The following is a 22,969-nucleotide window of genomic DNA, read 5'->3' as shown; positions in this document are numbered from 1 at the left end:
AATTTTGATACCAAGCAATAACTTCACAGCCCAATCCATTAAAGGAACCAGCTCCCATGAATAAAATTGCTTCACACGTACCACAACTTTAGAAATGAATCAATACGTTAAATGCTTGACATTATACATGTAAACCCTGTATATTTGCAAACGCAAAACCCCAGTTACGTTTGTTTTATTAGTTTCGGATAATACACCCATAGAACAGCAAACTTTTTTTCCTTTCATTATTTTGTGTGGGGAGTCAGACAGCAAAATTGTCAAAGATGTTTGAAACTGTGTTTAAGTGTCTTTGAAATCGTCATGTGCTGTCCATCTCAAATACTGGATGGATATTGTTCGTTAACTGCCACAAGATATATAGAAAGATTCTAATGTTAATATTCCACTTACTGTGTTATAGCTTTTATCGCAAAATTATTCCTCTTAATGACAAAATTGTGACAAAATTTTAAATTTATAAATTCGTTCACAAATTATGTAAAATACTGTAAATCAGACTTTCGTTGCCCCTGCAAGCAGTTGGCTAGGCAGCCTGCAACAACAACCAGATCACCGTTTCAGGCATTCAGTAATACAGGTTACCCTTATGCAAGCACTGCAGGTACGTAAATAATGAAATCTACGTTCGGTAGCCAAATTATCACTGTGCAATAACTCAGAAATAAAAGAATACTCCGTTTTTCGATTCCGGCTTGAAGGTGCTTTTATTGTACTGTGGGAATTTCGGCGTTACACAGTTTTCGTGGAACTACAAACATAAAAGACAACCTACCAGGAATATATAATGTGGAGGAAACAGTAAAATGAACAGCAAACTCAGGGATCAGTCACCAAGCACATACTTAGAAATTTTAGATGTCACGTCACGGACAAGGGGCTGTGCACTAGTTTGTAGCCTATAAACAAATTACAGGTTTGTGGATATACATAGCGTGCCATTGATTCAAACTGCAAGTGAGCACTAAGGGAATCATTGCAAAGAAATTAGTTAAACTGGTGTCAGCAGCAAAAGTATAGACATTTTGTTTCAGTCATCGTAGGTGTTGCCTCAGTTGCAAGTGTTCTCTGCACCATAATGTCCTTCATGCTCACATGATGTTTGAATATGTGACTTATGTACCTATGCTGTGTTAGCAGGCTACATGTGGGGAGCAAACACGCAAGGATACCGTTAGCTATATCTGTGATATAGCATCGAATATTTGTAAGAACCAGCATGTTAAGATTCGCGAGTTGTTGGTATTAATGTCAATGCCGTAACACAGAAATTACAATACGAAAATAAAAACTTCAACAGCTGCACGCGGACAATAAAGTCATTTAAACAATTCATACGGGCTGCGCACCTTACTGCAAGAAGTCAATGCAAAGGCGAAAACTTGCGTCTGTAATGAATGCACAAGGTGCGCAGCCCAAACAGCGGCGTTGCGTTGCGGGCAGCATACTTACATGCTGGCAGGCGGCGGCAGGTCTGCGAGATCGGGCAAGCTGTCGCTCGGCTATTTAAAGGCTGCTCCTCCGCCCACGTCCTGGTTTTCCGGGAAAAGAAAAGAAGAGTAAAACGCTTGCAGCCTCTGCAGAGGGACGCGCCGCCGACCAATCGCAAGCCCGCTCTCGACACAACCAAGAGAGACAAAACTCTGTGCCCTCTGCAGGGATGGAGAGCGCTCCCAACATGTTCCACGCGCCGCAACGGGCAGATGCGCGCGCATCGTACGGGGCTGGGGGGAGGAAGGGGTAGAGCGGCGCAGCAGCCAATAGGAGCGCGCCAGAGGTGCCCCAGTGACCTCCTCCCGCGCCACTGGTGACCTGCAATTCCTCTGCACCTGCATTACTTGTCGCATAGGTCCCCCCAACAGACTATCCGTTCGAGGCGTGTCCTATCCGCAAAGTGGGCGGAGAAAAGGTTTCAACATTCGCTGGCCCCGCCTCCCCCTCCAAATCTCTCATCCCCTTCCCCCCCCCTTACCCCTCCCCCCCCCCCCGCCACTGCACTCCAACGCCCACCACACTCGCGACCGCTTCAAAACTTCATGTTCTGTGCAATAGCTCAAAAAACGTACAGTAAACACCAGCTATATCAATGAAGACAAATAAATTGATTGGCTCTCTAGTCCACGCCTTAAACAATACCAGGAAGATAAATTCACAGATTCAGAAATATACAGAACCACATGTAAAACTTGTTCGAGTTGCTGCATAGCACAAACTGGCAGGAATTTTCAAATTAAATACACTGAACATGTCAACTGTTACACATACAACCAATTAACAAAATCAAGCAATGGCAACACACAACACACCGGACACCTGAACCATAACAGAGGATAACTTAAGGTACTCCACTACATCTAAAAATAACATACAATGGGTTTTATGCAAGGGCTTGAAATTTTTGTACACCACAAAACATAAGAAAAAAATTGTAAGTGCTAAACTACATAGTGAATGTGAACTTTTTCAAACGTGTTTTCTGCATATATCTGTATTAACTTTCACAAACATGTAAAAACTTCTGTAAATATATAATTTCCTCACATATAAAAGATGTAATCGGCAATTCAGTGACAGTCAAGAGTGGTAAAAGTAAATTATATATATCCAAAAACACTATAACACCTCTGACAGTTACATACTTTGAATGAAACCCTAGTGCCATGATACCTACGTAGCATGTTTTGATTACGAGAACAATATAAGTAATGATTTGCGTGTATGTGATATTCTGTGCGATCGTGGAGGTACAATATCTGTAAGTAGACAAACAAAAATACTACTTCTAACGCTCAAAGATTCATTCTGTCAGATTTTACGATTGGAGTGTAGTGACAGGCCGCGGACTCGGCTGCATACAGGTCTGCAGCAACCAACATCCACATCTGGCACGAGGACTATCTGATCTGTTCGTCACAGATGTTGGTGTCTATTGTCGTAAAGCGATCTGTCCTCAGCACCTGGCTAGCGGCTTTTCGTGCGAAGTTCCCTAGTCATCGATGATTAAGTTTTATGCGTACCGCAAATGCCTGTAACATTAGCATACTTTCGACGAAGCGAGCGTCTCGCAGTAGCTAACGTTCACCGATACAGCACTGGCGGAACGTGTTAAGCTATTGCCCATGTACCTTTTTTTTCTTTTTCAATTTTTAACTACAGAATGTGGGGCGTAGCGCCCTATACCGATATTGCCTTGGAGGAGGTTAAGTGGGAGATGCGTCTCAGAGCTGGATAGTGACAGATGGTGACGCGAGATTGGACGCGCACGTAGTTCATGTATCAGCCGATAGAGGACAATATTGTATAGGGGACTGATTTAGTTTAGATTGTGCCCACTAGAGTGCACTAAAGTAATAGAATGTTTTTCATAAACTGTTCTAGTATTTTCATAAAGTGTTATTATGTCCTTTTGTGTATCTAAAATGTTATAACTGTGTTTTAGCAGTACGAATGATGCGTGAGTGTGGTTTAAGGTTAACATGAGGATAATTGTTTAACGAGTTAGGTAGTAGGATTTACTGCGGGAACATTTCGAAGAAGTATGGTTATGGACAAAGGGGATTTTTGTAGAATAGATTTGTAAAGTAAGTTTATGGTAAAGGGAAAGTTAATTCAGGTATAAATAACAATAGTAAATAAACTTTATGCATAAGCAAAAGTTCAGCATATAAGATAATGACGTCGGTAAACAGTGCAGTCGTTAGGTTTACTATTTTGCGATTGGTTATTGATGAAAAGCGCGGATTGAGGTGGAAGAATGTTGTTTTGCTATTGGCTGTTGAGTGAACTGATCAATGGTAGAGCAATATTCTTCGCGCGCCTTTCTCTGCTGGTAGAGAAGACTTAGAGTATTGTAGAGAAGAGTGGCAGCCTAGCCATGAAACAGTTCGGACGTGTGTTGTAGTAGCTCCGATGGAAATAATACGTTGCCCGATCTAGCAGTGTTTCATACATCAAAAGTGTGGTACAGTGACGATATAATTACTCCGATGGGCGTGTAGAAATTTCGTAATTTTTAAGTGACTTTTGTGACGAGATAAGACGTATATTCCGCGTGGCGTATTGAGCAGGTCGGTGGCTAAAAACTGTGACTGCTTTTGGTACCGACAGACTTAATATTTGGCGAGCATTCTCAATAAAAAACAATCAGTAGCTATTACGTTTTCGGGGAATGCAACACCATAAACTTGCCAACTTGAGTGAAAGGGATTGTGAGTGACTGTGTTAAGGCTAGCACGGGCTTGGCAGTGATACTTGTTCACCTAAGTTTCAGAATATATTAACTGAGGACAAAATGTCCAAACTTTCTTTTCGTGTGAAAACTTTCTCCCGAAACGTAGATTAGTGACGTCAGTTGCAGCCTGGTTCACGTCGAAGTACAGTAGGTTTCGCTCGGATTTCCTACTGATGATCTGCTGAGACAACGTTCACAAGTAGGTGCAGGTTCGTCGAAAAGGGACGGAAAGAACCGTACCGCCTCAAATGTCCGCCCCTGGTAGCTGAGTGGTCAGCGTGACAGAATGTCCTACCTAACGGCCCGGGTTCGATTCCCTTCTGGGTAGGAGATTTTCTCCGCTCAGGGACTGGGTGTTGTGTTGTCCTTATCATCGTCGTTTCATCCTCATCGACACGCAAGTCGCCGAAGTGGCGTCAGCCTGAAAGACTTGCACCAGGCGAACGTTCTACTCGACGGGAGACCCTAGCCACACGGCATCTCCATTTTACTACAGAATATCGTTAAGTAGCGAATGTTATGCAAAATTATACAAAAATAGTCATTTTCGCAGCAGTAATTTCATTAATAAATCAATAATTACAGCAAAGTTTCTTCAAGCACTCCGCTTGCTACATAATTGATTACGGAACACTCGTACCTGCTATCGCTTGCATTGATTGCTCTGCCAGAACAGAATGACTGTTGGTATTTGTCGTAGAAGCAATCGAAAAAGATTTTCGTAGAGTATGGCTCTGAGCACTATGCGACTTAACTTCTGAGGTCATCAGTCGCCTAGAACTTAGAACTAATTAAACCGAACTATCCTAAGGACATCACACACATCCATGTCTGAGGCAGGATGCGAACCTGCGACCGTAGTGGTCGCTCGGCTCCATACTGTAGCGCCTAGAACCGCACAGCCACTCCGTCCGGCTCGTAGAGTACCACGAACATTTAATGAAAGCTGCTTTCTTGTAGACACACGAATTTTTCGGAAGCGATAACGGAAAAGACAGTTACAATTCAGAAAATGCCTTCTTTCTTCGATAAACTTCGATGCGGACCACGCGTATTTGATCATTCCTGTGCCAGCGCTTGAATTGATGCAGAACTGTTATAATTTCTTCTTATGTAATCTTCCCTGGAAGCAAGTAGTAGTAACTTTATTCTTCCATAGAGCTCTTTTTACAAGGATATAGCACGTGTCAAAGTATTTACAAGTTTAGACCAATTTAAAAATAAGCTTATTCGTATACACACACGCATTTACAGACTTCTAGTTAGAGACAATCGTTAGATTTACTCCAGGTATACAATACTTTTTTTTTACAAATAACTTATTAAATAGTGTAATACCACACTGTTCACTCGTATTTCACTATCGGTCACTGCACACACTATACACACATTGTTTCATAACGCTTCACTCACGACACACACAAACACACACACACTGGTGATCTCCGGGCCATTTTCTGTACCGCAACTTCCCATCTACTGTCCTGAAACACTGAGTCAGCATCTCTCTATAATGAGTGAGATGTTGAGCTCAGAAAGAGGAAGAGGTGGTAGTATTTAAGTACTAAGTATTAGTATTAAGGGGAAAGTTCTTCCAGAAAAGGAAAAAAAAGAAGGAAAAAGTAGAGTGAAGGTGTTATGTGGCATGTTAGATGTTTTATAATCATTATCATTATTTATTTGTGTAGCTTTTTTTAATCAAACCCCTACTCTGTTTCATCTAAGTAATCCTTCAATGTATAAAATGAATAGCATAACAGGTACTTTTTAGCTGCCTTTTTAAATAAGTGTATTTTCTTGAATCTCTTTCGGTAATATATTGTACAGTTTTATTCCTTTATAGAAAATGCTGTTTTGAGCTTATTTTTTCTTGGCAAATGTAAGTTGAGTCTAGCTCTTATTCCATGGTCATGGACAGAGCTATCTGTGCAGTAATTACCAATGTTATTTTTAATGTGTACAACTGACCGGTAAATGCATTCACACGGAGCAGTTATAATTCCCAGTGTTTTTAACAGATCTTTACAATGAGCTCGACTACCATTTTTGGCTATGATTCGTATGGCTCTTTTCTGGAGTTTGAAAATTGTGTTCATATTTTGTGTATTTGTCCCCCCAAAAAAGAATGCCGTAGCTAAGAATTGAGTGTACATACGAATAGTATGTAACTAAAAGACACTGCATGTTACACACTGACGATAGGCTTCTAAGAGCATAACATGCTGATGACATTCTGTTTGCAACTACTTTTGTGTGTTCACACCACTTCAACTGAGAATCAGTATTCATTCCTAGAAATTCTGCATTTGTTACACATTCTAGAGAGGTGCGATCTACATTTAAAATTGTCATTTTCCGTCTTCAAACTGAAATTCACGGCATTAGTTTTCTTTATGTTCAACGTCACTTTATTGCTTATCGACCAATCATGAACTTCATTTGCTTTCTCTGCAAGGAGTTCTCTGGTTTTCTCAGTGACTATAACATTGCTGTCATCAGCGAATAGAATTTTTTCACCATGAGGAACACTACTGGCAAAGTCATTTATGTATACCAGGAATAGTACTGGTAACAATATGCTGCCTTGTGGAACCCCTATATCAATGTATTTTGGTTCTGATAAGTATTTTGCTAAATGTTTTGATCTCTACTCTACTCTTTGTACCCTAAACTGCTAGGTATGATCGAAACCAGTCATTAGCTACCCCTCTTATTCCTAATGCTTCCAATTTATTTAATATAATCTTGTTGTCAACTGTATCAAAGCTCTTAGAAAGATCCAAAAATATGCCTGTGACACACTCATCTTCGTCGAGAGCATCAGGTACAACCTTTGTGAATTCTATGCCTGACTCCGTAGTTTTGCCACTTCGTAAACAAAGCTGTGATTCGCTTAAAAGATTGTAATTCATTAATCTTTCATGATTGGTTCTAATATGTTTGACAATGGTGACAGCAGGGAAATGGACTGGTAATTTTCTATGTCTTCTGCATTACCTTTCTTAAGCAAACGTACAACTCTTGCATGTTTTAACTGTTCTGGAAATGTCCCAAATGTGGATTCATTTATTATATTTGTTAAGGGACCTTATATAATCTCTATGCATTCTTTCAGTACACACATTGGTACTTCATCTAAGCCTACTGACTTTTTATTTTTTAGTTTTTGAATAGTTTTATTGACTTCAGTGTCTGCGGTTGGAAGTAACATCATTGTATTTAGTGCAACATTACTTGCATCTGTTATATCTGTTATGCGGAATTTTTGCTGCAACTTCTCTGCAATTCTTGAAAAACGCTCGTTTACATAGTTTGCTAAGTGTTGTGGATAATTTATTATATTTTTTATAACATCCCAGACTGGTTTGCTTATATTCTCTGCATTATATATTATTGGAGCACTTCGAATTTTTGTGAAGAAATTTTAACCTACCTGTAAAAATAAACATCGCAATCGTCACACAATGTAGTACATTAGAATGGGATTGGATTTTAATAGTGCAGGTGCATGCTTTCATTTCATCTACAAAGATTAAATTTGATCATAAAATGTTTTATCAGCATGCTCTCCCCATGAAAGAAATGATTGGTTTTTTTTTTTTTTTTTTTTTCCTCCCACGTATGGAAGAATGAGATATTTTAAAATCTCTTCGCACAGCACTTTCGTGAACACTCATTTCCTGAAGTCACAATTATGTTTTTTAAATTATTTAGTCAACAGAAAACGTAAGGAAATATCTTTCATGACATAGTGAAGGAATGAGAAATCTGATATGAATAGTTTATTTTTCCTCCACCGGGACGGTTCTCGCTCCTTGTTCTGCAAGGAATGTATTGTGCGCCGATTGGTACATGCAGCCAATTTGATCTGTATTAATCAGATAATCGAGGTCAGAATAGGAGTGAGTACTTTCGTCTGTATCTGGAATCTTAATGGTACTTTGTACGACAAGAAAATGAACGATGCACAACGATTGAATAATCCGAATGGGGCAGAAATCGATAGATGTGACGTACATATACAGACAAACAAGTAACATCTTCAGAAAAATTGGGTGATTTATTCAAGAGAAACAGCTCTAAAAGTTCTCAATTGGGGAGAAATCTGACGAAATTGCGGGCCAAGGTGGGGCATCATAAGCACGAAAAGAAGCAGTAGAAACTCTCACCGTGTGCGGTCGGGCATTATCTTGCTGAAATGTACGCCCAGGATGGCTTGCCGTGAAGGGCAAGAGAACGGGGCGTAGAATATCGTCGACGCACCGCTGTTTGGGCAAGGGCTGCACGGTGACTTGCTCTATTTGTAAAGCTTTTCCTCTTTAGTACTGCAATCATTTATCTCTCTGTACATGTACGTCACACCTACCGATTTCCGACCATTTTGATAGGTCCTTCGAGGTGTCATTTTTTTTTTCTTGGAGAGTCACACTTTCTTTATTGTTTTGCACTCTATAGCTTTTCAAATATACGGAACTTTAATTGAAAACACCAAATGAATACACATTTGAAGAAAGCGTACTGTAATGATTAGTTTATTAATGAAATTATTACGTTGAATATGACATTTTTTAATAATTTATGACATATACTGTTTCATGACGATTGAAAAAAGGTATACGGCAGCATTTGAACCAGTTCCACCAGCGACGTAACCGTGAACGTTAGCCGCTGCGCTAAACTCAGTTTGTCGAAACATGACTAAGGTTACAGGTACAGAAGGTATGCATGAAATTCAACATCGATTTTCTCGTAAACTAGCGGCCGTAGCATGAAAAGCCACTAGCCAGGTACCCACAACAGCTTCCTCTACAACATACGTAAAACTAGACTGAACTAAACACCGTGCGAACAGGCGATGAAGGCCCAACGTTTCCGACCGACCGCCGTGTCATCCTCAGAAGAAATGCGTCACTGGATGCGGACATGGAGGGGACATGTGGTAAGCACGGTGCTCTCCGGGCCGTATGCCAGTTTACGAGATCGGAGCCGCTTCTTCTCAGTCAAGTAGCTCCTCAGTTTGCCTCACAAGGGCTGAGTGGACCCCGCTTGCCAACAGCGCTCGACAGACCAGATGGTCACCCATCCAAGTGGCAGCTCAGCCCGACAGCGCTTAACTTCGGTGATCTGACGGGAACCGGTGTTATCATGCAGCAAGGCCGGTGGCACAACGTACCTAAGGCTGGCCAAAATCTATGATTAACATGTATGATGGCCTCCTTCTGAGTCGAAAATTAGAATGGAAACAGCCTGTGTGCAACGAAATAAACTGTGACGGCTATTCACAAATTAACCTACAACTGACTATTGTAGCCTCTTCCCGATGCTATTCAATCTGTATATTGAGAAAGCAGTAAAGGAAACAAAAGAAAAATTCGGAGTAGGAATTAAAATCCATGGAGAAGAAATAAAAACTTTGAGGTTCGCCGATGACATTGTAATTCTGTCAGAGACAGCAAAGGACTTGGAAGAGAAGTTGAACGGAATGGACAGTGTCTTGAAAGGAGGGTATAAGATGAACATCAACAAAAGCAAAACGAGGATAATGGAATGTAGCCAAATTAAGTCGGGTGATGCTGAGGGAATTAGAGTAGGAAATGAGACACTTAAATTAGTAAATGAGTTTTGCTATTTGGGGAGTAAAATAACTTATGATGGTCGAAGTAGAGAGGATATAAAATATAGACTGGAAATGGCAAGGAAAGCGTTTCTGAAGAAGAGAAATTTGTTAACATCGAGTATAGATTTAAGTGTCAGGAAGTCATTTCTGAAAGTATTTGTATGGAGTGTAGCCATGTATGGAAGTGAAACATGGACGGTAAATAGTATGGACAAGAAGAGAATAGAAGCTTTAGAAATGTGGTGCTACAGAAGAATGCTGAAGATTAGATGGGTAGATCACATAACTAATGAGGAGGTATTGAATAGAATTGGGGAGAAGAGGACTAGAAGAAGGGATCGGTTGGTAGGACATGTTCTGAGGCATCAAGGGATCACCAATTTAGTACTGGAGGGCAGCGTGGAGGGTAAAAATCGTAGAGGGAGACCAAAGCAGATTCAGTAGGTTGTAGGCTGCAGTAAGTACTGGGAGATGAAGAAGCTTGCACAGGATAGAGTAGCATGGAGAGGTGCGTCAAACCAGTCTCAGGACTGAAGACCACAACAACAACAACAACAACAACAACTGACTATTAAAAATAAATAGAAAACTTTTTATACACAATCTGTACTTTGTATATGATGTACTTCTCCACATGGTCGCAATCCAAAATCGAACATCTGTCGTCTCCTTACACCAACGTCTTTGCCCCTTCGTCAGAAAACAGAGCCTCCTGGTGATTCAGCCAACTGATGACGGCCTCTTTGAACTCATCACCGGTCGTGTAACGCTGAGTGGCCTGCCAGGCCTTTATACTGCTGGTCAAAGTCATTTGGTGCCAGTTCTGTAATACGTGGAGGATGCTGAAAGATATTCCAGCCAAAAAGTTTGAGATTTTGCCTGGTTTTATTTGTAGGGTGGAGTCATACAGTGATATGAAGGAGAATGATTCCTTCTATAGCCGTCTTGTGCCGTCTGGTTTGGACTGTCCTTCGAAATTCTGTAGGAATGTCAAAATAAATCTCTGGTGGCACAGTAATCTCACGTATCGTGTTGTAAAAATTACTTTCCGACACCAGAAAACTGTGACCATCATTTAGCGATACGGCAGTATCTGCTTGAATTTTTTTTAAGTTATTGGCTGAATGAGTATGCATCCACTGTTTGGACTTTTTCTTATTTCCAGAATTTTTTTTATTCTGTTCAGAAATTCCGTGCCCTCCTAGTGGTAGCGCTGAACGAGACTCAAGTCCCAACCGATTCTTTCAGTTTTCTGAAGATTACTCAGTCACTTTGGTATCCATCTTGGAAGAAAATTATGGTAACCTAAATTCATTGTGGCAATGTTAAAGAAGATTGCCTTAGAAATCTGACGGATATCTTCAGAAAGCAAGCACAATTTCATGTACGTGTCACACAAGTTCATCAGTCACATCTGAATGACTTCATCGATCACTTTCATCGAGCACGTCTGTGCTCCCAGTTCTGAATTTTCTGTGCTGTTTCCTCACTACGTGTCACACGTAGCCCGAACCATATACAGACGACACAATCCACGACGCATCTTGCTGGTACTGTGTGCCTACACCTGCAGAAAGCGAATGACAGGACGTACCTCACCACTGCCGGGAGGGACGATAACACACCACCCACCACAGTCGATTTGTGCTCACGCAGAAATGAACGCTGCAGAGAGCCAACTGAACACAACGAGACCTACAACCACGCGAGGGCCGACAATACAGTTGCGCTTTACCAAAACGGCGGTTCGTCAGTTTTGGTGCAGTACATAAATGACATAGTAAATGCTAGAATTATCTGTAGTATTGGTAGCGATGGTATGCAAAGAAACATAAATGAATGTGTAAGAGAGAAACTGGCAGCCGGTAATTTCTCTCCCTTTTTTTGTCTGTCTGTTTGTTTGTTTTTTTGCACATAATTACAAGAAACGTTCATCGTTCGGTGTTGTCCATTGTTTACGTTACGTCCTTACAAAATATATATTTGTGTTTTATGAGCAATAAATATTGGTTCAACGCGCAGATTCTGCGATGTTATACACTACTGGCCATTAAAATTGCTACACCAAGAAAAATGTAGATGGTAAACGGGTATTCATTGGACAAATATATTATACTAGAACTGACATGTGATTACATTTTCACGCAATTTGGGTGCATAGATCCTGAGAGATCAGTACCCAGAACAACCACCTCTGGCCGTAATAACAGCCTTGATACGCCTGGGTATTGTGTCAAAAAGAGCTTGGATGGCGTGTACAGGTACAGCTGCCCATGCAGCTTCAACACGATACCACAGTTCATCAAGAGTAGTGACTGGCGTATTGTGACGAGCCAGTTGCTCGACCACCAAATGGTTCAAATGGCTCTGAGCACTATGGGACTTAACATCTTAGGTCATCAGTCCCCTAGAACTTAGAACTACTTAAACCTAACTAACCTAAGGACATCACACAAATCCATGCCCGAGGCAGGATTCGAACCTGCGACCGTAGCAGTCGCGCGGTTGCGGACTGCGCGCCTAGAACCGCGAGACCACCGCGGCCGGCTCGACCACCATTAACCAGACGTTTTCAGTTGGTGGGAGATCTGGAGAATGTGCTAGCCAGGGCAGCAGTCGAACATTTTATGTATCCAGAAAGCCCCGTACAGGAACTGCAACATGCGTTCGTGCATTATCCTGCTGAACTGTAGGGTTTCGCAGGGATCGAATGAAAGGTCGGAACACATCTGAAATGTAACGTCCACTGTTCAAAGTGCTGTCAATGCGAACAAGAGGTGACCGAGACGTGTAAGCAATGGCACCCCATACCATCACGCAAGGTTATACTCCAGTATGGCGATGACAACTACACGCTTCCAATATGCATTCACCGCGATGTCGCCAAACACGGATGCGACCATCATGATGCTGTAAACAGAAACCTGCATTCATCCAAAAAATGACGTTTTGTCATTCGTGCACCCAGGTTCGTCGTTGAGTACACCATCGCAGGCGCTCCTGTCTGTGATGCAAAAAATGGTTCAAATGGCTCTGAGCACTATGGGACTTAACATCTATGGTCATCAGTCCCCTAGAACTTAGAACTACTTAAACCTAACTAACCTAAGGACAGCACACAACACCCAGTCATCACGAGGCAGAGAAAATCCCTGACCCCGCCGGGAATCGAACCCGGGAACCCGGGCGTGGGAAGCGAGAACGCTACCGCACGACCACGAGCTGCGGACGTCTGTGATGCAGCCTCAAGGGTAACCGCAGCCATGGTCTCCCAGTTAATAGTCCATGCTGTTGCAAACGTCGTCGAACTGTTCGTACAGATGGTTGTTGTCTTGCGAACGTCCCCATCTACTGACTCAGGGATCGAGACGTGGCTGCTCGATCCATTACAGCCATGCGGATAAGAAAAAAAATGGTTCAAATGGCTCTGAGCACTATGGGACTCAACTTCTGAGGTCATTAGTCCCCTAGAACTTAGAACTAGTTCAACCTAACTAACCTGAGGACATCACACACATCCATGCCCGAGGCAGGATTCGAACCTGCGACCGTAGTGGTCTCGCGGTTCCAAACTGCAGCGTCTAGAACCGCTCGGCCACTTCGGCCGGCGCGGATAAGATGCCTGTCATCTCGACTGCTAGTGATACGAGGCCTTTGGGATCCAGCACGCCGTTCCGTATTACCCACTTGAACCCACCGATTCCATATTCTGCTAACAGTCATTGGATCTCGACCAACGTGAGCAGCCTGCCGGAGTGGCCGTGCTTTTCTAGGCGCTACAGTCTGGAGCCGAGCTACCGCTACGGTCGCAGGTTCGAATCCTGCCTCGGGCATGGATGTGTGTGATGTCCTTAGGTTAGTTAGGTTTAATTAGTTCTAAGTTATAGGCGCCCGATGACCTCAGAAGTTAAGTCGCATAGTGCTCTGAGCCATTTGAACCATTTGAACCAACGCGAGCAGCAATGTCGCGATACGATAAATCGCAATCACGATAGGCTACAATCCAATCTTTATCAAAGTCGGAAACGTGATGTTACGCATTTCTCCGCCTTACACGAGGCATCACAACAACGTCTCACCAGGCAACGCCGGTCAACTGCTGTTTGTGTATGAGAAATCGGTTGGAAACTTTCCTCACGTCAGCACATTGTAGGTGCCGCCACCGGTGCCAACCTTGTGTGAATGCTCTGAAAAACTAATGATTTGCACATCACAGCATCTTCTTCCTGTGGGTTAAATTTCGCGTCCGTAGCACGTCATCTTCGTGGTGCAGCAATTTTAATGGCCAGTAGTGTACTTGTCTGGCGGAATCTTCTCAAAACTTAATTGTGACGTGTGGTCATTCTGTTTGTCCGAGGAGTGTTCTTCTAAATCGCTGGAGTGTTGAGTTTGCGTCACTGCTAATCGCGAATGGAATTAACTGGTTTTTCCGTGGTTGATTTTGCTATCAGTTCTTCATTGTTGTCAATGGTGGTCGATATTCAGCGTTTATCTTATCTGAGTGAATTGCTATTTTCACGATTTTCCAGTGAATTCCTCGCCTGCGTGCTAAAGGTTACCTTTCATCTGAAATTGGATTTTGCTGTGCCTCTTTCTGCCCGTGGGCGGTTGTAGCTTGTTGAAAACGTTGTGCAGTCAGATGGCGTCATTCTTAGTTAAATCTGTGTGCAGGTTTTCGTTCTTTACGAGGTAAAAGTCCTGAATGGCTCGGAAGATTACCTTTTTTGAATATTAATTTGATTCAAACTGTCTTAACGGCAGAATTAACATCAACTGTAGCTACAGTTTACTGCGCAGTACCGAATTTAAGAAACTAAGCGCCGAATCCTATCTCCATTTGTTTTCTACCTTGATGATACTGTATCTTACTGCTGTGGTGATTTGTTCAATTGAACTGTGTATTTATGTTATTATAGAGGCTGTTGTCAGTGTAGAGCCACCGTGTTGATTGTTGTTTTCGGGCGGGTCTCGCGAACGAAATTCAGAAGCGCCGTCAATGTTGAACACCAACCGTCAATAGTGTGCTAATTTGTGTGTACTCTTGTCAGCCTGCTGCATTGCGTAATGATCGCGCGATATTTGTTGTTATGCTTCTCTCCGTAAGCTGCAGAGTAGTCAGTGCGGCGGTCTGTCACGCCAAGGGGCCCGGGTTCGGTTCCCGCCTGCGTCGGAGATTTTCTCCGCTCACGGACTGGGTGTTGTGTTGTTCTCTTCATCATCATCAATGGAAGGCTGCGGGGAAACTACCACTGTAATCACTTCCCTAGACGCTCATGCGGTGCACCTCTCTTACGAGGCTTCCCCCATGACAAGACCTGCCGTAAGGCAGAACACAAAGTTTAACGTAAGCTGCAGAGTCTCTCGTTATTAATCAGGTTGCTGGATTGTGATAGACTTTTGCTGTTAATACAGTTTACATTTGAATAGTTTGAAAACTTCCATCTTGCTATATATTGTGTCACGGCACTGACATCCGTAAGAGACTATCATTTTGTCTCGGTCAAAATTCGTTCATTCAACTTACAACACCAGTTAAGTTTTTTTATTGTAATTGTAATTGTATTGTATTTTAATCTATCAGGAGTTCCGTTTTTATTAAAGTTTTGAGCCGTAAGGCTGTTTGTTGTGACGGAACGTCACATAAATGGACATTTGGAGAAAGGGAAACGAAGTTTTTGATATGAGACGTGTTAATTATAAATTATTTCATGACTGTGTACGTGTGCGCGATGTATAACAAATAGTAAAGAACGGAAGTTATTATTATCAAAACACAAATATCGATGTAATTAACAAAACACAGTTTTTTTGGTATAATCTCTGTGTAACATAGGCCATGAAATCAGAGACAATGCTTTGATTGAACTAGCTCTCCTGTTTTGTTTCGTCTAGCGGTGGGCCGCCATTGTAGTGCTGTCTGATAATTAACGTAAGTTTTATCTGTATTTTGAAAAATATAATAGAAATTGTCATTAGAAAGTGTTTATTATTGACTTAGTTGTCACCTCTCATAATTGCAACCATTGATTATAATTAACAAAATTTTTACAGAACTTCGTAGTGCCGGGAGTTCATCTCCCCTAGCAGTATTTAGTCGGCCATTATGCTGACTGTACTAATTAATTAAAATATCATGGCATAACGTTAAATGTAAATGCGAGAGACTTCTCAATTTTGATCTTTCATTAATTTCAAAGTTAAAAGAGTCAAAATAGATTTCGTTTATTAATATTTAGAATACTGAGTGAGTTCAGTATGTTTCATTTTGGCCGCCTAACGGCAGACGAGATTATCTCCAGTTTTGCCTTGCAAATATTGAACAAGAAATATTGAACAGCATTACATTCCGCAATATCTCAGTTAATCTTTGTCTAATTTGGTACACAAATAACCCGTAGCCCCTGAGACCCATATTCATAATTACAGTTTGCGTAAGAATACGCATATTTTCTTTTCTAAATAGCAACGCTCATGCAAACTATTTCTTAGAAGGCGGTGAGTCGAGCGTTGTGTTTAAAAAAATACTGTATCGTACGTACTTCGGGGCAGCCGATGTTCGTACTAGTGTTATCGCGGTATATGTTAATTAAAAGTCTCATGCTAGCCCACAATATTTAAAGACACCACAACCAAAATCGTAAAATATATAATTATAAAAATAAAAAATATACACTTATACCGTGATATTGTCTTACACACCTTCAAGAATAGTCTTTTTTAATTGGATCTTTCATTTAAAATATGCTTTCATTCTGTAACCATGAGTATACCGCTTGGTGCTTATGATGGAGTTACTCTGTAATTGTGTTGCTACCAGTGCCTGCGTCTTGGTTTTGCCTTTCTTTTTTTTTCATATCATTTGTGTTTTCTAGAGCTATATAACATGTTTGAAAGAATTGATTTGAGTTCTTTTGAACACCACTTAAAACACAACGCAGTTATGTATCGTTTCTTTTTTTCTTTCTCCTACAAAGCCATCTGTTCCACGTTAGAAATCAAAAATTTTTAAATAAATTCTGAATTATATTGACAATTTCAATTTTGCTACAAACACTGTAGGTTCTTAAGTAACGGACAGAAGGATCGCGATGTAGAACAAAAATGTTCCGTATGCTATGCGACCCTTCACACATCCTCACACAGTGTATGGACGGTTCACTACTCCCAGTTTCTAGGGTAAATTACTAACACAGCCATTACGCAAACAAAGTGATCGAAATGAGGAAACATCTGATAGGTATGCAACACAGGTAACGCGGTTAAGATTTTGACTGACCAAGGCCACTATAATTCCAATCCCAAAGAAAGCAGGTGTTGACAGATGTGAAAATTACCGAACTATCAGTTTAATAAGTCACAGCTGCAAAATACTAACGCGAATTCCTTACAGACGAATGGAAAAACTGGTAGAAGCCGACCTCGGGGAAGATCAGTTTGGATTCCGTAAAAATTTTGGAACACGTGAGGCAATACTGACCCTACGACTTATCTTAGAAGCTACATTAAGAAAAGGCAAACCTACGTTTCTAGCATTTGTAGGCTTAGAGAAAGCGTTTGACAATATTGACTGGAATACTCTGTTTCAAATTCTGAAGGTGGCAGCCGTAAAATACAGGGAGCGAAAGGCTATTTACAATTTGTACACAAATCAGATGGCAGTTATAAGAGTCGAGGGGCACGAAAGGGAAGCAGTGGTTGGAAAGGGAGTGAGACAGGGTTGTAGCTTATCCCCAATGTTATTCAATCTGTATATTGAGCAAGCAGTAAAGGAAACGAAAGAAAAATTCGAAGTAGGTATTAAAATCCATGGAGAAGAAATAAAAACTTTGAGGTTCGCCGATGACATTGTAATTCTGTCAGAGACAGCAAAGGACTTGGAAGAGCAGTTGAACGGAATGGACAGTGTCTTGAAAGGAGGATATAAGATGAACATCAACAAAAGCAAAACGAGGATATGGAATGTAGTCGAATTAAGTCGGGTGATGCTGTAGGAATTATATTAGGAAATGAGACCCTTAAGGTAGTAAAGGAGTTTTGCTATTTGGGGAGTAAAATAACTGATGATGGTCGAAGTAGAGAGGATATAAAATATAGACTGGCAATGGCAAGGAAAGCATTTCCGAAGAAGAAAAATTTGTTAACATCAAGTATAGAGGAGGTATTGAATAGAATCGGGGAGGAGTTGACCAAAAGAAGAGACCGGTTAGTAGAACATGTTCTGAGGCATCAAGATATCACCAATTTGGTATTGGAGGGCAACGTGGATGGTAAAAATCGTAGTGGGTGACCAAGAGATGAATACACTAAGCAGATTCAGAAGGATGTAGGCTGCTGTAGGTACTGGGAGATGAAGAAGCTTGCACAGGACAGAGTAGCACGGAGAGCTGCATCAAACCAGTCTCAGGACTGAAGACCACAACAACAACAAGGCCACTAGGAAGGCTACTGTCTCTACACTTTCTTATGACAGACTACTGTAGTTATACAACTCTAGCCGTGAATCTACAAATATTTGTTTATTTTTAACTGACAATCCGAGGTTAAGTCATTAACAGCCCTCGCGGCAAACAGCTTATGCCACTATTATCCTGCATCGTGGGAGCAACAAGAAGAAGAGTACAGTCAGACCACAGCAACTGTGCGCAGCACGTCTTGAATGAAGGCCAGGAACGAGTGGGGGGGGGGGGGGGGCGGCAGGGGTCGGGGCACTTACAAACCAGCTTTTACACGTGCAACAGAAACTGCTTATTGCTGACAACACGGATAGCACCCACATGTCGGCAACATTGCCAGCCACTGTTGCTGCAGTATATTTGTGGCAACAGATTTCCCAGCCACAATTATTTATGCAGACCACACTACCCACAAAAGAGACGAAATCGAGCTAGAGGAAGTGGGTGCAGCTCTCGTGGATTTACTTCACACGATGAATAAACGCAGAAGAAACAAGAGAACTTGGGCTTAGTGGCTAATCACTTCCGTGTCGTGCTGTCCAGTAGGGATTTTGGTTGCTCTTCGTACGCCCACATATGTTTGTTTAACGTGAGCTGAACCCCCCGACCATGGCCAGCTGGCAACCGCCAATTCCTGTTTTTATGAGTATTTGGTGGCATCTGAAAATTATTTATCATTCTCGAGTCAGAAACATACAAATTTACAGTAGCCATACATATCATTCAATATGTACAGTCGTGCTCAAAAGTATCCGAACGACCTGAATCACCATGAACTGGCTGCCTCGGCTACCCAGTGCATACATTCAACTTTATTTTGTAATCACCGAGGCAGCTAGTTCATGGCGATTCGGTCACCCAAGTAAATGAATTTACTGAACATACTGCAAATTGATACAGGGAGCCTGTGTGTCAGAATTCTCAGCCAATGTGGCACAACGACGTTATGATAGAAAAATGAGCCACTGAGAAGAGGATTTGGTGGTCCGTTGGACTGATGAGAGGTTCATGTGTCTATGGTCTGGGTTCGATTCCAACTTCGGTCAGTGACTTTAGATAGGGAGAGATTCCATTCTCTTCTCGCTACACCAAGTGAAGAAGATATAATGACATTGTGGTATGAAATTCACATTAAAAATGATATTCCTTCTCTACCAATGTGACGTTAGGTTGAGCCACAATAAAGTCTGGAGAAACACTATCACCAGCAACCTTTCTTATACTAGTTATTTATTTCTAGTGACGAAACAAACGCTATGTAGGCTCACAGGACACTTATTCCATCTTTTATCTAAGCTTCTGTATGTCGATAAAATTGGTTCTGTACTGGGAATGCCACTCAGACCGCCCTTAATGCGGAATTTGATCCCTTCGTGACAATACAGCTCGGCTAGAATTTGTTGTTTGTTCAAAATTGCAGATTCCTCAACATCTCCAGATATTGCACGTGTATGGGTTCGAATCCTGGCCCGGCACTAAAGATTTCATTATGTATTACCAAGATGTAGCATGAGAACACCTATCTGCTGGTGGATAATAATTTTGATTTTTAATGTATTTTCATTCGTTGTCAATACTAACGATATTTGACGTTTTTGACTCCCCGTGAGACACAGAACTATTTGCTAGATCACTGTAAGTTCAAGATGTTATTCCGAGCTGCTGGTGGAGAAAAATTCGGTAGCTGACGTATCTTTGCGTGTAGTCAACGACGATATGTGTGGGGCTCTATTCCCAGTCAGCACTGAACTCTTCGTCATATTATTTCTAGTTCAAACATGCTTACATGTCGCTGCTGGTGCAACAAACCCATATTTAACGTTCGTTTTCTCTAGAATATAACAGCGATAGGTGCCAGGTTGGAGTCCTGGGAAGGAAAAAATTAATGTTTCGTCTCGTCATTTCAGTTAAAACTTCTAGCAACTGCCGAGAAAATGCGATATGTTACAGTTGATTGTGCTTCGATATCTATTTTATTAGGTTCTGGGTTCGAAACCCTGTCCGACACAAAGCTTTACCCTAATGCATTTCAATTAAGTTACTTGTTAAGAAGCAATATTTAACATCTCCCGTAGTTCGTTAACAGGGACAATAGGTGCTGGGTAGGAATTCGGGTCCGTTAAAAATGTTTGCGTTATATAATTTAAAGTTGATATTTGCTAACTTATTCTGTCTAAAATCGAGGTATATCACTCTCTGTATGCCTAATCATGAATGACAGTTAGTTTCCGTCAGTCACGAAATCTTTGCTTAGTCTGCATGACCTGGGTTTGAATCCATATGCAGAACGAGACGGTTCGTCATGTCATTTGAATTTCATACATATTCTCAACTAGCTGCTTGTGAATAACTTAAATTTTTAATGTTATTTTGTGTTAAATGATAAGTACGGTATGTTACTTTGAAGAGGAAATCATGAATACGACGAACTTACTACGTGCATTACCTATCTGACGTAATAATGATAGTGGTTACATTTCAGGTATGTCATTTATTGTAATAAATGTGAGCTTACAAGCTTTAAGGACAGTCTTATCTGTGATAAGGTGTTCCCTGATATTTGTAGTATCGTAGTATTACTTTACATCTTGAGTTTTTGCGATACAGAGCAGTGTATTCTAGTGGTGACTTGTTGGAACTATTTTCAATAGTCAAACGACTGTACTAAGGAGCGATTAGAGGACCTGCTAGACAGCTGCGTTATGTGGGTTGCATGCGAATCAGGCGAAATGCAGTTCAGGTCGTTCGGATACTTTTGAGCACGACTGTACCTATATATATATATATATATATATATATATATATATATATATATATATATCCTGATCGTAATCTGTTTGAAGATTTCCCCACCAGCCAGCTCTCGTTGTGTCCAGGAGGTAGTTCTTCAGCTTCTGCAGGTGAGGTGTCGACTTCTTCCGTATCTCCAGCCTTGCCTTCTCTGGTAAAATGGTGAGCTTCTCGGATGTTCTCAGGAAGTTATTTCGCGATATCAGCCGTTGGCAGCCACTGTTCTGCGTACCCATGGTGGCGCTATTCCAGCCAGGCAGTAGAGCTTATCGGTTGGGGTAGGTCTTAAGCAACCTGTGATCAACCTGCAGGTTTCGTTGAGAGCAATGTCTGCTTGTCTGGCATGAGATGACCTGTACCAGACTTGAGAAGCATATTCAGCAGTACAAAAGCACAGTGCCATTGCAGAACAGCGAATAGTTTGTGGATGTGATCCCCACTGTGTGCCCGCTAGTTTGCGAATTAGGTTGTTTCGAGTGGAGACTTTCATTTTGGTGTTCTTGCAGTGAGTTTTGAATGTCAGAGTTCTATCGAGAGTGACTCCCAAGTGTTTACGTGCGTGATGATGCTGGAGTTGGATGCATGACCATGTAATATGTAGCTCACGATTAGCTTCCCTGTTCCTTAAATGTAAGGCACACACTTGTCTCTTCGAAGGGTTTGGTCTGAGTTGGTTCCGATTGTAGTACCTTGACAGTGTTGTAAGTGCTGTTGTCAGGTTTCTTTCCAACTCTTTCAAAGCATGAGCTCTGCGTAGTAAGGGCTTGGTCATCTGCATGTAAGAATCTCCTTGTGCCTGGGGTCAATGGCTGGACGTTGGTATAAATGTTGAAGAGAAGTGGAGCGTAGACGCTTCCCAGAGGTAGACCATTTTTCTGCGCTCTCCAGCAACTGCGTTGTCTTTGAAATTCAACAAAAAACCTGCGGTTTTGGAGGAGGGTGCTGAGTAGTCTAACGAGGCGGGCGTTCTTGATCATATTGTATAATTTTCCATGGAGTAACCGATGATGGACAGTATCATACGCTGTTGTGAGATCCACGAAGACCGCGCCCGTTACTTGTCGGGTTTCAAAGCCATAAAAGCAGCCTCCACGAAGATTGCAATGATTTCCGACCAAGATAGGACTTGCAATCGGGCGTACCCTGGGCGTCAGGTTTCGCAGGCGGCTGATCCTTTCACACCAGAAACATCATCTTGGTCCTTTTCAAGACCACAGTTGACCATCATATTGATGAATATAGAAGGTATATCGTCTTGGCATCTAAAGATGAAGCTTTACGCTCCGAAACTAGTCGTGCAATAAGTTAAGAAATCACTGGCAGCTGAAGCTGATTTTTTATTCTATAAGTAGACTGATGAAAAATTCGTAACACCAAAAAGTAATTAATGTACAGCAATGAAATTTTGGGAATACATTTGTCTAAGTAACATATTTAAGTGGTTAACATTGGAAGATCATAGGTTAATGTAAGCGCGAAGTAAACCATTGCAAATGTGAAATGCTGGTGCCTTAACAAGCAGTGCGATCGCCAGAATGTAGACTGCAAGCGTGTAAACGTGTACATTGTGTACATGTCAGTTTTTGAGATGGAGTTTCATGCCTGTTGCAATTGGTCGGTCAATAAACAGACGCTGTTTGTGGATGACTCAGAAAATGTCTTCCGGTGATGTTCCATATGTGCCAAATTGGAGACAGATCTGGTTATGGAGCAGGCGAAGGCAACGTATGGATACTCTACAGAAAATGTTGGGTGTTGGACGCGTGGACGACCGCTATCCTGTTGGAAAACAGACCCTGGCACGCTGTCCACGGTTGGTAGCAGACTAGGTCTAACCACCAAATTGACGTACATATTTGTAGGCAGGGTGCGTCGGAT

This window comes from Schistocerca cancellata, chromosome 10, assembly GCF_023864275.1.
Source record: "Schistocerca cancellata isolate TAMUIC-IGC-003103 chromosome 10, iqSchCanc2.1, whole genome shotgun sequence".
Classification (NCBI taxonomy): Eukaryota; Metazoa; Arthropoda; class Insecta; order Orthoptera; family Acrididae; genus Schistocerca; species Schistocerca cancellata.
Note: the sequence above shows the minus strand (reverse complement) of the source record.